This window comes from Lagenorhynchus albirostris, chromosome 18, assembly GCF_949774975.1.
Source record: "Lagenorhynchus albirostris chromosome 18, mLagAlb1.1, whole genome shotgun sequence".
Taxonomy (NCBI): Eukaryota; Metazoa; Chordata; class Mammalia; order Artiodactyla; family Delphinidae; genus Lagenorhynchus; species Lagenorhynchus albirostris.
Genome location: NC_083112.1, coordinates 51,508,199 through 51,525,113, shown reverse-complemented (window position 1 = coordinate 51,525,113; position 16,915 = coordinate 51,508,199). Strand labels below are relative to the sequence as shown.

Sequence of the window (16,915 nt, the reverse complement as noted above, 5' to 3'; positions counted from 1 at the left end):
TTAAATATTATTTTAAAATCTTAACTGTATGAAGGAAAATAGATGTAATATCTTAATGCTGGCTATGTACAGATTCTGCTTGAAATTTATATGAAAAGCACAGGAAAATAGCTTCTTTCACTTCAGAATGGTTGTTATATCTTTAATAAGAAAACAAGAAGTCAAATGGCATCTTGGGATGTTGTGTCTTGAAAACAGTCCGTGTTTTCATGCAAAGAGTCAACTGCTGAGGCACACAGGCAGCTGCAGACCCGTCCCACGGCTGAGAAGAGACTTCCCGAGAATCCTGATGAGGCTGCTGCCTGCAATCCGTGGGGTAATGGCTGACCTCTGACCCTGTCTGACAGCCAGCACTCTTGTCATCCTGCTGTGCAACAAGTCAATGAGGCTATAATTACGTTGCAGACAACGGGCTGCAATTATACATTCAAGTCCCAGAGTCTGGAAGGAGGGAGAAGATTGTGACTGGAAGGGGATGCGGAGAAGTCAAAAAGTCACAAGACAAACAGCTTTTTGATACTTTTTCTCTAAAAAAGCATGACTGTAATGTGTGCTCCCTGAAGAGGAGGATCAAACCGCAGGGGAGAGCAACCATTCTCTGATTCAAAACACCATGAAAACATGACTTTTAGCAGATGGATACACTGCAGGTTATATGACTGTCTAATAAATAAAAAGAAGGACAACTATGATTCCCAGAAGTTCCTGTGCAAATGCTGTTTACTGATTCTAATTCGTTTTAATTAAACAAACAAAAATAAATTAATAATAAGAAGGGACCAGACTGGGACTGGGAGAGATGTGGCACATAGTCTTATTTTTCTTTTTTTTTTAATTTAACTAATTAATTTATTTATTTTTGGCTGCATTGGGTCTTTGTTGCTGCACGTGGGCTTTCTCTAGTTGCGGCGAGCAGGGGCTACTCTTCATTGCATGCACGGGCTTCTCATTGTGGTGGCTTCTCTTGTTGTGGAGCACAGGCTCTAGGTGTGCGGGATTCAGTAGTTGTGGCACGTGGGCTCAGTAGTTGTCGCTCGCCGGCTCTAGAGCACAGGCTCAGTAGTTGTGGCTCGCAGGCTCTAGAGCACAGGCTCAGTAGTTGTGGTGCATGGGCTTAGTTGCTCCGCGGCATGTGGGATCTTCCTGGACCAGGGCTCGAACCCGTGTCCCCTGCATTGGCAGGCGGATTCTTAACCACTGTGCCACCAAGGAAGTCCATATTTTTCTTTTTTTTCTTAATGATTTTTTAAGTTGAAATATAGTTAATTTACAATGTTGTGTTAGTTTCAAGTGTACAGCAAAGTGACTCAGATAGATAGATAGGTAGATAAATAGATAGGATATTCTCTTTCAGATTCTTCCATTATAGGTATTACAAGATATTGAGTATAGTTCCCTGTGCTATAAGTATGTCCTTGTTGTTTACATATTTTATATGTGGTAGTGTTTATATGTTAATCCCAAACTACTAATTTATCTCCCCCCATCCCCTTTGGTAACCACAAGTTTGTTTTCTATGTCTGTGCGTCTGTTTCTGTTTTGTAAATAAGTTCATTTGCATCATTTGTTAGATTCCACATATAAAATGTATCATATGATATATGGCACACAGCCATATTTTTTGATATGTTTTATACCAGATTGACTACTTTGTTTTCTCTAGTAAATTTCTATAGTCTAGAGCAAGCCACAGTTATTCTGGGCAAATATTTGTAAAGCCCTATTTTCACATATGCAAAATATTTTGCACCAGCAAATTAAGTAGGTTGAACAGCATAGAAATACCAATAGAAGTAGGTCTGCCCTGGCTGCCTTTGAGACTATCTGTAACATTTTTTGGCATCTTCAGCCCTCTGTATCCAAAGTTATAGACTTACCACATAATTTAGAGTTCTCTTAGGAAGGAGATAATTTGTATTTGTTGATCAAAATTCTGACATTTGCTGTTTTGTGTCTGCTTGAATGCCTCTACGGCTAAGTATCTACCTCCTAATGGGGCAGCCCATGCCATCCTGAAACGGCACTATCAGAAATGTCTTCCTCCTGTTAAAACAAAAAACCGTTTTTGTTATCATCCATAGGCCCAAACCCTCTCCTTAGTATACCAGTATCTGGCCACATTCCACTTGGAAAATCTCAATACTTAAAGATAGCTATAATGCTATTCTCCCCCACCAAAACATTCCTCATTTATTTTCTCTCTGACAGGATTTCAGCCCTTTTAGCAATTTCATATGCACACATATCCACATACTTTATAGCACCTAGAACTAAAAATTCCAGAGGTGTTCAATGCAATCAGTGGAAAACAGTCTGGCACTGCCCCCTTCATTGTTCTATAAATACTCTTGGGGTTTTTTTGGCTTGGTTTGGTTTTTTAATTTATTTTTGGCTGTGTTGGGTCTTCGTTGCTGCGCGCTGGCTTTCTCTAGTTATGGTGAGCGGGGGCTACTCTTCGTTGCGTTGCATGGGCTTCTCATGGCGGTGGCTTCTCTTGTTGCAGAGCATGGGGCTCTAGGCGCACGGACTTCAGTAGTTGTGGCATGTGGGCTCAGTAGTTGTGGCTCTTGTGGCGCTCAGGCTTAGTTGCTCCACGGCATGTGGAATCTTCCCAAACCAGGGATCGAACCCGTGTCCCCTGCATTGGCAGGCGGATTCTTAACCACTGCGCCACCAGGGACATCCGCCTATTAATACTCTTGTGATCACAGAAGTTCTCTGAGCTCCCACATCAAAGCGTTGCCTCTCTTGGAACTGACTATAAACCAACACCCCAAAGTCTTTTTCACACATGCTCCAGTGTGTGTGTGGTTTTTTTTCCACACCATCAAGCCATTAGCTCTGACCAAGTAATTAATTCTGACACTGTTTACCTGGAGATAGCCTCAGGTCTCACAGGGTAAGGACTCAGTCCCACAAGACTGCCCCCACTTCCGGCTTCTGACTGGCTGTAAATCAGAGGTTCCCACAACGCCCTCTTCAGCTTGAATTAATTACTAAAGTGATTCACAGAACTCAGAAAGAACACTACTTACTAGATCACCAGTTTACTGGATATCACTCCAGGACAGCCAGATGGAAAAGATGCACAGGGCAAGGTATGTAAGAAGGGGGGCTATGTCTCCATGCCCTCTCCCAGCAGTCCACTCTCCCAGAATCTCTGCATGTTCACCAGTTGGAAGCTCTGTGGACTCCATTCTTTTGAGGTTTTATGAAGGTATCATTACATAGGCATGATTGATGAAATCACTGGCCATTGGCAATTGATTCAATCTCCAACCTCTCTCCCTCCCAGGAATTCAGAATAGGATTGAAAGTTCTAACCCTCTAATCACTTGCTTGGTTCTCCTGGCAACCATCTGGCCCCTCTGGGGGTTACCTAGGAGCTTACCAAAGTTACCTCGTTAACATAACAAAAGACACCTTGATTGCTCTCACTGCTTAAGAAATTCCAAGGGTTTTAGGAGCTCTGTGCCAGGGACAAAAAGAAATATATATTTTTATTATGAATCAGAGTCTCACATATGCTAAGCAACGTACATTGTTTCTCTCAGGCGTTCTTACTTTGCTTTCTTGGACCCAAGAGCCAGTAGTTCTTACATTTATGTTTGTTAAATTGTATCTTGTTCATTTCAACTTCATAATACCAATTTTCAATATCATTCTAGATCCTGATTCTGTCATTCAAAGCCTAAGTGCCCAATAAAATGTTACTAATGGAATAAATCAAGCAAAACTAGAAGAAATAAAAATGATTTATAATTTAATATCAATAAAATGATATGACATTATAATTACATCACTGGGGTATGCCCTCCATATTTCATTCAAGAAGAATAATTCAACTGAACTAAACTAGGCTCTTCCACTAATATTATGTTAATCTAGTAGTAAGGAGTCAAACAACTTATGTTCATATATTGGCATCACTTTTTGCTTGTTGAGTAACTTTGGAAAAGTTTGCTTACTCCCTAAGCTGCAGTTTCCTTGTCTGTAAAATCAGAATATATCTCTCATAGGTTACATGAAATATCACATTAAATATTAAAGGAGATAACAGATATATTTAGTACAATGCCTGGCACATAGTAAGTGCTCAATAAATGATAGCTACAAGATTATTATTACTTGAACACTTTTGAATAAAATTATTCAACTCTTTTCAAATCTATTTGTTTTAAATCTAGTCCATATTTTCTAATCTCTTTCACTAAAATCTCATAAGAAAACTTATCAAATGCTTTGCAAATGCCTGTAAATGTTTGTCACCTACCTGTTATATACTCTTGACTATTCAATAAGGTAAGCCCATGAAAGAGGGACATGAGTTTAGTTGGATGTGACTTCTTCCAAATGTCTTAGAAAATTCATGTGCTATCCTAGTAGTTATTCCTTAAATATTCATAGTCCTTTAAATATACAGTCAAGATTTTGCCTAGAATGAATGTCAAATTCATATCTTTGAAATAAATAAACTTTGAAGTTTAAGTTAGGTCAGACTTTTTTCTAAATATTTATTCTCACTTATTTTTCTTTAACCAAGAAAACTTACTTATAATGACAGAAAGCAGGAAAGGAAGAGTACATGCAAAATTCTCTAATCATACATTATTCAACTTTCACAAAATTATTTTTCAACCAGATTTCTTCTTCTAGAAACCAGAGTAAATGCCCATTATGTATGAATATGCCAACTAGCAGAATTAATTTATAGATTGATTTCAGAGCATTGAATTCATCCCTAGAGGAACAAATTCCAAGAGTGAAGGATATTTAATGTTATACACTCAGGTAAACATAGAAATATGTATACTAGTCATCACAAATAAACATCAAAAAATCTGAGGAAATGTTATTGTCCTGTACCGGGGAAGGCATTGAGTCAGAAGATCTGGGTTTAGCCACTAACTTTCAATTAATGTTATTTCATCATGAAGCCTTGTATTTCTCATGTACAAAATGAAATGTAATGTTTGAATAAGATGGAATTGAAACAAATATTAATATTCATGACAAAATGAATAATTATTGTGTAATTCCTGAAGTTCTTCCAGCTCCAGAATTTTGTCTTTGATTTTGTGGTTTTCATGAAAAAAATGACTCAGAACTCATTAAACACAAGTTAGCAGACAACTTTCATCTTGTCTAACATTGATATATCAATGTTAATGCCTACGTAGCAAACATATCAATGGATAAAGATAGATGATTACAGTAACTGTTTGAGAGCAGAGAAAAAGTGAAAAAAAATAGATTTCTTAATTGCAAAGTGTCCCTCCATTAATCTCCATTGCTCTTCTCCAGCAATTCTTTGTATTTCAAGAAGTAAAATTCAATACTATCCCCTCTTCCCTTGACCTTGCCTACTTCCCTCCCCTTCCCTATGGCCACTATTTCCACCCCTAGGTGCAGAAAAATCACTATTTGTGGAGAACAGTACAGTATGATTCAATGAAGGTCAGGATCAAAGGAAAAATGGATGAACTGTCATGACCGTGATTTATTCAACTAAAAAGGAAAGGGGAGGGGGCATTCTGGTTGTTACTGACTGAATCCTCTACGGAAGATAATGGCCTCTTACTCTGGGAGAAAGAAAATCTCATCCATTCAGTTCATCTGACCTATAACAAACTCCAAATAAGGTATCTATGAAAACTTGCAAGGTAGGAAAAGGCCATGAACATTACAGTAGCCTAGAGGGGTCTTTGTTTTTCAGAGCCCTTATAAATGTCTGGATTGAAAGTTAAATGAGAACACAAGCTCCCCCTCATGTGTGATTTAATGACATAAACACTTTAGAGCTAGGCTGGCAGAAGTCAATTGTACAGTCTACAAATGTAAAGAAACTAGTAAAAAAATATGAAAACAATCCATTGGTATCAAGAATAATTGGGCAAATCACAAAATGGGTGGCGCAGGTATACCAAATTTTCATTTACGCCCCCCTTGTTCATTTAATTAAGCACAGCTTGGGGGAGCACTTACTCTATATTCTGCACTGTGCTATGACCTATAAATAATTGGTAAGATAAGGGCCCTTCAAAGCATACAACCGAAGAGCTTAGTGTCTCCTACGGAATACCACTGGCAAAACTGGCATTTACACATTACTATAAATTAGAAAAAGGCTGTTGACTTAGGCAAAGCTCTTTTGGTGGCAAGAAACAGAGATTCGCATAGTAAGTTAAGAAAAAGAGTGGAGGGCTTCCCTGGTGGCGCAGTGGTTGAGAGTCCGCCTGCCGATGCAGGGGACACGGGTTTGTGCTCCGGTCCGGGAAGATCCCACATGCCGCCGAGCGGCTGGGCCCGTGAGCCATGGCCGCTGAGCCTGTGCTTCCGGCGCCTGTGCTCTGCAGCGGGAGAGGCCACAACAGTGAGAGGCCCGCGTACCGCAAAAAAAAAAAAAGAAAAAGAGTGGAAAATACTATAAAGACTCAGTGTAACCTCTGAGACAGAGCAGTGGCAGCAACACGGCCAGGGCTGGCCAAGAGCTAGAGCTACAACTGGGAAGCTTTTAGGAACAACGGCTGTTCTCCAGAATTGAAAATCAAGCTATCTTTTTCCCATTGTCTCTAGTTATCCTGCTTCGTGCTGAAGATCAGCTCTCTCTGCTTATCTCTCAGTTCATGTTGTCGCAAAGTAATTGCCCTATGGCTGCCTTAGCTTCAGCCCCAGAACACTAAGTTTGCATGTCCTTCAATGTCTGGCATGCACACTTGGCCCAAATTGCTGTGTTCTAACTCCAAAATCAGGGCGGAGAGAGTATAATTGGCCCAGCTGAGCACGTGTTTCCCTATAATCCAGTCATCTGTAGTGAGGGATAGAGTCACATATTTTTAAAATCTGTCTTCAGGGGCACACCCCTGTGTGGATGACAGTTCTCCTGGAGGAAATAAGAACTGGACGGGCACCAGAACTTGTCTGAGTATCATGTCCAATCTACAACTTCTAGCAGATATCTTCTTTGATAAATAACTGTTATTAATATGTGGTAGTATGCAGACTCAAGGTAGGCTACACAGAATAAATCTAAGGTATAAATTATTTTAAATAAAGTATATTTAATTTCTTCATCATATAATTTTTCAGGCTGCTGCTCAAACTTGAAGTCATCTAAAGATGAAATCTCATGCATTATAAGTTACTCATGGAAACAAACTTATTCTGAAAGATTAGATTATATTTAGGAATAAGATTAACAACTGATGAAGCAGATTATAGTGTTTGCACTTGTTTCCAACTCAAAATGTGTTCATGTGTTCTATAACAAAGAGATTTTTTTTTTCTATTCTTGGATGCTTTAATGACATATGCTGACATACTTTGTATTCCTGTGTTGACCTAAGACAAACAGACTGCCAGTTATTTCTCCAGGAAAAATGGGTTTATTCCTTATTCAGCAAGGAATTGCAATTCAGAATCTGCAACCATGGAGGTCACATGCTTTTTTCCCTGCACAGCAAGGGAAGGAGAATGCTTTTACAGAGGAAAATAAAGTGGGGAGAGCCATAGTAAACAATTATTCCAGGGCTTTTCATTGGGTGAGTCCTTGCCAGTAAAGAAGGGGAGTCTTTCTTCTTCCTGTTGGGCTTTGCTAGCATAGCAGGGCATGAGAGCTTCTGGCTTCCCAACTCTATTTAACTGAGGTTTTTGTTTATTAATTTTTTACACATGTAACCACTAATTTGAACATATCTGAATACAGTAGTTATCACAGATTATCATAATATTGTAATGACTTTTTGGGGGGCAATGTATTTACACATCTTTCTCTCACTAGTCAGTAACCTTGAGAATAGTGCCTGTAACCTTTAAAAGCTCCGTGCTTTGTGACCACCTAGAGGGATGGGATAGGGAGGGTGGGAGGGATATGCAAGAGGGAGGGGATATGGGGATATATGTATACGTATAGCTGATTCACTCTGTTATACAGCAGAAACTAACACACCATTGTAAAGCAATTATACTCCAATAAAGATGTTAAAAAAAACAAACACTCACCAGGTTAAAAAAGTAAATAAAATAAAATAAGCTACTATAGATAATTATGCTGGCTTATATAGACTTGTTCACTTTTTCCAAACTATGTGTTTTTCCTTATTTATCTAAAGGAGAAAGTATCCAGCAACTTCAATCATCCATGATAGCTATGATCCTAAAAGTCAGGGAGAAAAACACACCTGCCAGTTTTGGTGACACAGAAAGTTAATAAAATACATAAATTCAATGAACTTTGTTTCACTGGAGATGAGTGGAGGTGTTTTCGGTAGCGAGAAGGACCTCAGTCCTTGTCTTCTTTGAAGAAAGAATTCCACAGAGAGACCGAGATTGCAAAGCAGGCACAGAGTTTGTCAGAAGCAGAGTAAGTGTGGGAAAGCACACACAGAAGCAGTTTATTCTGGCCAGAAGCAGGAGTTACACACTTGGAGGAAGAGAGTGTGGGCATTCTTGTGAGTGAAGAGTGCGCAATAGGGGCAGTTAGGTTGTTAATATGGGCTTAATCTTCTGGGGTTTAGATGAGGGTGACTCCCCTTTTCTTTCCCCTATAATCGTGTCATCTGCAATTCCTTATCTGGGCTTCCACCAAGCTCCTTTCTTGATCTTTCCCATGAACACCTAAGTGAAAACCACAGGGTGGGGTGTGAGGGAGGAGGTCAAAACGGCAATGCTAATGATATTACAAGGATATTACAATGTGGCCAAAGTTACTAGAGGATAACTTGAGACCCCCTCTGCGCATGTGTTGGGCTGGGAAATCTCCTTGACCACAAAAATGACAGAACTGCGGGGAGGGGTGGGGAGGGGGGGTGCTTTGTCTTTCACCCAATCAGGGCTTATAGTCCAACAGTAGTTTATCTCCAAGTCCACGTGAAACAGGTTGCAGCAGGTCAACCCAAAGCCTATCTATCTATCGCCTACCTCAGAGCGCATGCTCCATAGTTTTCACGGTCAAGAGTTTCTTGCTCAGATGCTACAGAGTTTTTGTTTCACATGCCATTCCTCAGATGCTACAAAGTTTCTGTTTTAGATGCCATTCCTCCATGCCTCATGACCTCATTAAGTGCAAAACAAGGAGGTAGCTTTGCCTTCTGCCTAAGGCTTATGCAGGAGGAGACTGTCCTTGGGCCCGGACCTATCTTTCCTGCCTCAGAGGTATTTCTTCCCTGTTTTACTTATTACACCGTAGTATTATGATTCAAATTATCAGCCTTTTCAGATATTTGAACTGTATTTAAACCTGTTCTGGGTTATAGCCAGGCACTGGGGAAATTAAAAGTGTAAGCCACAGCAGTAAAGATGGGGACTTGAGAAACCATATTTAAAAGCTGACTTAGAACATCTAAATTAGATTTTCAAGTGTTAATCAGATTTCACATGTTAAAATAGTTGCTAACAAATAAAAATAGCTTTAATTTTGATATTTTATTCTCCAGTATATCATACCAACTGTAAAATTTTAGCGATAAAAATAAATAATTTGAGAATAGGTTTGTTGTGTAGGCATTTGAGTGAACAACTCACCTGTAAATTAGTTAATGAATAAGAGGCTAGTAACAACTTTCAACAGCAGTAACTTCTTCTCTAAGGAGACAGGCAGTTTTCTTTTTTGAGCTAATCCATTCTAAGTTTAGAAACTGGTTATGGAAAATAGGAAGAGGAATACCAAGTTAAAGTAATCATTGAATATTTTAATTTTCTCATATAGCGAACAACATACATTTTGTATTTGCAATACTATTTACAGTCTGATTATGTAGAATTGAGGGAAAAAAGCAAAGAATATAAATAACTAGAATGGAATTTTATTTTGTTCCATTCTTTTATACGAAAAACACAAATTAAATTAAGCTGACATCAGGATCATATTAAAAACCCATAGGAGAAGCAATAAATCACACACTATATTCCTTCTCTCCTCTGTCAGCAAAGGACTGTAAAATGACAAGTATTGTTCAAAGGGCATAGAAACCCCAAAAGTGTCTTTTATATAAAAGACATTAAATTAAAATCAGAGTTTTACTCTACAGTACACATTTATTTTTTCCAATATATTTATGAAAATATGGAAATAATACAGGAAAAATGGCTGAAAATGTATCCTTTAGTCTTACTACTTCCTATTAATTATGGTTAATTTTTTGGTGGTATCTTTTCAATATGCTTTCTCTGTCTAGTCTTTGGGGAAAAAAGTACTAATTTTAAGGATACATAAAGCATTTTGTGTCCTGCTTTCGTTGTGCTCCACTTTTTTCACTTAACATTATATCATGTGTTTTTCATGCTATTCAAAGGCATCACTTTTAATAGCCACATGTTATTTGTTTAAGTGTAGACAAATTTCTTAACTGTGCCTCTATATTTTGACTTACACTTTGTTTCCAATTGTTATTATAAATAATACGTGAACATCTTTAGACACAATGTTTTTTCTTTATTTCCTAATGATACGTTCTCAAAAGTGAAATTCCTGGGTCACAGAGATGTTTTAAGTGTTCATGTATTTAAACTAACTCAGCATAGTAAAATGAAGAGACACCTTAACTGAAATCCAGAGATGTGAGTTCTAATCCCAGCATTTTTTCTAAGTTACTTGGTAACTTTGGTCAAATGAGTTCGCTGCTCTGGTCTTCAGTTTCCTCACCTATAGTATAAAGATGACTGAACTAAATTATTTTAGGGTCTTAGGGTTCCTACTTTGGTTATCTATGACTGCATAACAAATCACCTCAAAACCTAGTGTCTTAAAACAACACTCATTCCGTTATTTCTCATGATTCTGTGGGTTGACTGGAGCTCAGCTGTGTGGTTCTTCTGCTGGTCTTGCTTGTAGTTCCTCAGGCAACTTCAGTCAAATAGTGGCTGCATATTCAGTTTCAAAGATGGAATGTCCAAAATGACTTCATTCATGTACCTGGCACCTTAGCAGGGATAGCTAGGCTTAGGTGGGAAACTGGGGCAGCTGGATTTCTTCCTCTCTCTCTGTCTCTCTCTCCCTCTCCCCCTCTATCTTTTTTGGTCTCTATCTCTATTTCCATACAGACTCAGAGTGCCTTCTCTTCATATATCCTTCCCATATAGTATCTTCACGAGGTCTCTCCTTCAGAACAATATGACCTGTTACATGACCGTTCAGGCTTTCGGAAATGCAAACGCATTGTCACTTCTACCCCATTCAATTGGGAAAGCAAGTTACAGGATCCGCTCAGCTTCAATGTGAAGAGGGCAGTATAAGATCTTGAATATTGGGAGGCATGGTTCGTTAGAGGCCATCTTTGGTGAGTAGCTGTCACACAGTATGTGACTAGAACAGTGTCTTCCAAGGTCTAGGATATTAATTGTGTGAAGATTGTAATCCATGTGCAGCAAGTGCTATGACAGTCTACGGGTAGCATTAGGGACAGTGTGGTGAGTCTCCATTGTCAAAGATGTTCATTTCACCAGAACACTCAATTCTCAACCCTTCCTGGGGGAAAAAGTGCACTCTGTAAGTTTCTCCAAATAATTACACTACGTTCTTTGTGTTGACAATCTCCACATTTACATGTCAGCCCTCAGCTGCCCAGAAGATATAAATAGATTGAAGCTCCCCATACCCGACCCTAAAGAGAGTACATGGGAGGAGATTCACCCTGTCTGAAAGTAACTGAGTTCCCTCATGTGGAGTTTAGAGGAAGGTGAATCTGACTGGATCTTACTGATTCTCCACATGATTGGGGAAATCAGAAAGAGATTAACCAAAAATGAGTCCCCAGAGTAATGGCAAATGAAACAGCTTTGCCTAGCCTCTCCTAATAAAAGATAAAAATCCTTTCAATAGATTAATTTTGTTACTTGATAGCTGAATGTATACACTAAATTCAATAGAACTGAGACTGCCAGGCTGTGACAAAACCAAACAACAACAAACAGAAAACAAAGCTAGACTCAATAATATTTTATTAATCCTCAATGCCACATTGCACGTGCTCGAGGAGAATATGCTTTTTCTCCCACGCTACGGAAAATAGCAGCTTCTTATTAAGTCTATCTCTTAAAACTTAAACATTTGCTCTTTCCCCCCACTGCTTAGCAGTGAGAGCTAAAGCGTCTGGAGCATTTTATTTACTTACATGGCATTTGCCTTGACATTTTCCAAGTAATAATACATAGTAACAGAGACATATGAGGGTTCTGTATCATCCTTTCCCTCAGGGCAAACCAGGCAGGAATAGACCTCTAATGCAAAAATCCACTGAGCAGGATAATAAATAAGAGGGCATAAAATGGGGAAAATAGTTTCCAAATACAATCTTTAAAAAATACAGAAGAGAACACTATTCGACCCAACATGAGGTAAGGGCTCTTCAACTTTCACATTTTAGAGTAGGTTTCAGCCTCATTAGTGGATCCTTTCCCACTCACCAGGTTGCTTCTAAATCTGATAGCACTTTTTTTGTTGTTGTTGGTTTTTTTTGGCTTCAAGAAATAGCAATGGGGCTTCCCTGGTGGCGCAGTGGTTGGGAGTCCGCCTGCCGATGCAGGGGACACGGGTTCGTGCCCCGGTCCGGGAAGATCCCACATTCCGCGGAGCGGCTGGACCCGTGAGCCATGGCCGCTGAGCCTGCACGTCTGGAGCCTGTGCTCCGCGGCGGGAGAGGCCACGGCACTGAGAGAGGCCCGCGTACCAGAAAAAAAAAAAAAAACAGAAAAAGAAAAAGGAATAGCAATGATTTCTACGGTGCTTTATTAATAAAATGGTACTTGTTCCTAAGTAGTAGCTGAAATATAGAGAGATTTTTAAACAACATAAAAATATGATTATTCAAGCCACGCTTACTTCCTACGAAGCAATTGAGCATTTATTCAACAAATTCCTTGTGATTGCCAGCTCTGTGTGAGACACCACGCTAGGCCGTGGGATTACATGAGGGAACAAGATATGGTTTCTTCCTTGAGGAAACTTTAAAGGCTGCAATAGACCACTAAGCAGGTTAGAGTCCAAAGAAGTGGCATCTAGTCAATCTAAAGGTTCAGGGAAGGATACTCAGAGGTAATATTTAGGCTGAGAGGGGAAAGATGCAGAGGAGTTGTTCAAGGAAGGGGGAGCGGCGGTTGTATATTAGGATTCTACAGAGAAACAGGACATTATACGTATATACATCTTCATGTATACAGAGAGATTTATTGTAAGGAACTGACTCATGTGATTGTAGAGGCTGAAAAGCCCCAAGATCTGAAGTTGGACAGCTGGAGACCCAAGAGCCAATACTGTAGTTCCAGTCCATGTCTGAGGGCCTGAGAACCAGGAACGCCGTTCCAGTTGTAAAGCTAGCATGCTCTAGACCCAACAAGAACTGATATTTCTGTTTGAGTCTAAAAGTAGGAAAAGACTGATGGTCCATCTCAACCAATCAGGCAAGAGGAGTGGCCTCTTACTTGAAAGAGGGCCAGTGTTTTGGTTCGATTCAGACCTTCGACTGATTGGATGAGGCCCACCCACATTAGGAAAAGCAGTCTGCTTTACTCAATCTACAAACTCAGATGTTAATCTTATCCAAAACCACCCTCCCAGACACACCTAGAATAGTATTTGACCAAATATCTGGGCAAGCCATGACCCAGTCAGGTTGACACATAAAATGAACCGTCACAGGATACAGTGGTAGAGCAAAAAAAGGTGGCTGTGGAGGCACTGGTCCTCAGGGAGGAGGTTTTTAAGCAAAGGAACAGCAAATGTAGAGGCCCTAAGGACCAAAGATGGCATTAGAAGGTCTCTAGACTTTTGGGATTCAGAAGCTAACACTTAACAGTTTATACTTCAGGATATTCAATTCTATGCTGAGACTGAGAAAAGAAATCACACATCCTGAAAAAGCCCTATACAGCTTACTCTTGTGTGCATATCCTTCAGCTTTTATATCCTGTATGTGTAACTTGTTTCACCAGCTTGTCCCCCACCTCCTCCTGAAGGGCCTTTAGTTCTCCATAAAGTCCACCCAGTATAGTTATTTCTGAAAGTCCTTAGAGGAGAATGAAACTGTCCACATAGATTGGTGTTCGTCAACCAGGGATGATTTTGTTCCCCAGGGGACGTTAGGCTACCTAGCTAATAAGACATATTCAGTTTTCCCACCTGGAGGAAGTGCTACTAGCTTCTCTCCGGTGGAAGCCGGGGATGCTGCTAAATGCTCTTCAATGCATAGGATGCCCCCATCACAGAGAATTATCTAATCCAAAAGATTCAAGAGGCAAGTGCTGTCAGCCATCACTGGTACTTTTGGGGTGACCCAACAAGTCTAAACATGGAACCTCTTCTTATCTGATATCCCATGTCTGGGGTTTGTTTGGATCTGCTCCACCAGAGCCCAGGACTACAGGCTTCCCTCATTTGCTTTTGGGTGACTTTTACAGAAGAGTTTCAGAAACACTCATCACTGATACTTTATGCCATTGTGGTCTTCTTGCCTCTGACTTCCTCCTGTAGAGTCCATAGCCTTTGCCCCCAGAGGAGCTGCTTGGCCTGATTACCTGCAATTCCCACCAGCAATGTCTCCCAGTGTACACTGTTAAGATGTACAATAATAATTAGCCCTTCAAGGGCATGCATTCCTTAGCAGATTCTGTTCTAAATGTTTTACAGACATTATTTCATTAGGAAAACAATGAGTTTTACTTATTTTACAAATAAAGCTATTAACACTGATAAAAGTCAAGTAGCTTTCCCAACTTGTACTGCTAATTAAAAAAAAAAAGAAAAAAAAATGGAGTTTTAGGTTGGAACCAGTTCTATCTGACTCCTAAACTGTGTTCTCAATCAATGAACTAAACTGCATGAAACTCAGGTGACCAGACTCCATGGTTGACAGTGGCTTTGCCCTTTGTCCATAGTGAGACCCTTCTCACATTCCCTATTTTCTCACCCTAAAAGAGATCCAGCTTAACAAAACATAAGCAAATAATGCAAGTTTTGGGGAAAATAGGGAAAAGTTTTCAGTGTAATATTTTAAAATATTTATTTAAACCACATTTGTTCTTTCCTCAAGGCCCCTTTCCAATCCAAGTATCTCTCCATCTCCTTAACTCTATACCCATCTGCCAACAAACACACAATCCTTATCATTTCTTTTGTTGTACTGAACAATTCAGCTTTCACTCTCAGTTTGGAAACCCCAACAAGTAAAAAAAAAAAGGAAAGGAAAGACAATCAGAAGTTAGCTGTTCCTTTCCACCTTAAAAAACATGTCATCTGTTGTTTCCGAAGACTGACTCTTGGGAGTTTCTGTGTCAGAACTTCTATGAAAGTCTTCATTCAAAAAAGAAAAAGAAAGAAAGAAAGAGAGAGAAGAGGAAGGAAGGAAGGAAGGGAGGAAGGAAGAAAATCCCTGCATAGGTTTGAGGGAATAGGGGAGGTTCTATCGCTAAGAAAATAAAAATTCTCTGTCATGGGCTTCCCTAGTGGCGCAGTGGTTGGGAGTCCGCCTGCCGATGCAGGGGACGCGGGTTCGTGCCCCGGTCTGGGAGGATCCCACATGCCGCAGAGCGGCTGGACCCGTGAGCCATGGCCGCTGAGCCTGCGCGTCTGGAGCACCGCAATGGGAGAGAGGCCACAACAGTGAGAGGCCCGCGTAACCGCAAAAAAAAAAAAAAAAAAAAAATTCTCTGTCATTGATAAGTACATAATTTAAGCAGCCTCTGGGTTCGCTTTCAAGATTTGCTTTACTTGAGTGCAAGAGCCTTAAGGAATAATGGTAGTCATATGAGCTACTACTATTATGTGCCAGGCATCAAGGTAGCTCATTCATTTAATAAAGGGGTTAGCAAACTACAGTCCAGAGGCCAAATCCGGTCCATTGCCTGTCTTTGTATGGCGCACAAGCCATACATAAAAATAGCCTTTAAATTTTTAAATAGTTACATTTTAAATGGTATGCAGTTATTTACATACTATCCTCAGTTCTGCCTCTTGGCCAATCCCTGACTTAAATCAACCATTGTGAAAAGTAGAAACTGTCATTATCCCCATTTTATAGGTGAGAATACTGAGGCTTAGAGTGGTTAAGTGATTTATCTAAGGTCACAGAAGTGGAAAGTGGCAAATCCAGGATTTCAACTTACATTTTCTCATTCCAAAGCCCCCATTTCTAACTACCATACAATCCAGTGATGTCCCTGTCCCCATGGCCTGGAGCCAAGAACATGTGTATTTTGATAAGGTGAAATATAGTTTGAAGCAAGAGGTGGGTTCTTGCTTTGACTGGGCAGCCTGCCATCATCCCGGTGCAGCACCACCAATGTGCTCCTCTGGAGGTGCCCACGGCATGTGCTGCCGGACTCATCAGCATGTCTGTCACACAGGGTTCTGCACCTGGCGGAGAGAGAACCCCTTTCTCAGAAAAGTAGAAGAATCAAAGCAGCGCTCCTCGTGCCCTGAGGGGCACAAAGTCTCACAAAGTTCCTACTGAAACAGCCCCACAGCCCTCGCAGGATGCGGACATGATTCCGTGAGCATCTGGGTTAGGAGATAAATGGATGAAGCCAAATCTCATGCTGTATTTGGAATTGGCCCTCTTTGCCAAGAGCTAAGGCTTTTTTTTTTTTTTTAAACTGGGTATCTTGTCTGCCTGTGAGAAGTCCTTTCTCAGGAAGTTCTCCAGTCTGTCACGCAACGTCCCCTCACCAAGTCCAGACACAACCACAGCGCAGGGCTGGGCTGAAGGAGCTAAGCTTGGACCACCGTTTCCCTATAATGACTCGGGAAACATCAGGGAAATGTGACAAATGAGCATGTATATCAAGAGAATATAATGATAGACTCCAGTGCATTTTTTTTTGCTTTTTTCCTTTCCCTGTAGAGTTGAATAGAAAAATACATTTCCCAGTGGAGGAAGCTCATTATAAAATAAGATTCATCCTCGAATATTCCTTTCTCCACAGT

General features: G+C 40.2%; 1 long non-coding RNA gene across 1 annotated transcript in view; it reads right to left on the bottom strand.

Moving 5' to 3' along the window:
* Window positions 1-313: 313 nt before the first annotated feature.
* LOC132508526 (uncharacterized) overlaps window positions 314-16,915 on the bottom strand; it is a 50,607-nt gene continuing 34,005 nt past the window's right edge. Inside the window, exon 3 of the long non-coding RNA XR_009536620.1 lies at window positions 314-364. This is a non-coding gene — a long non-coding RNA (uncharacterized LOC132508526). The remainder of the gene's footprint in view (window positions 365-16,915) is intronic.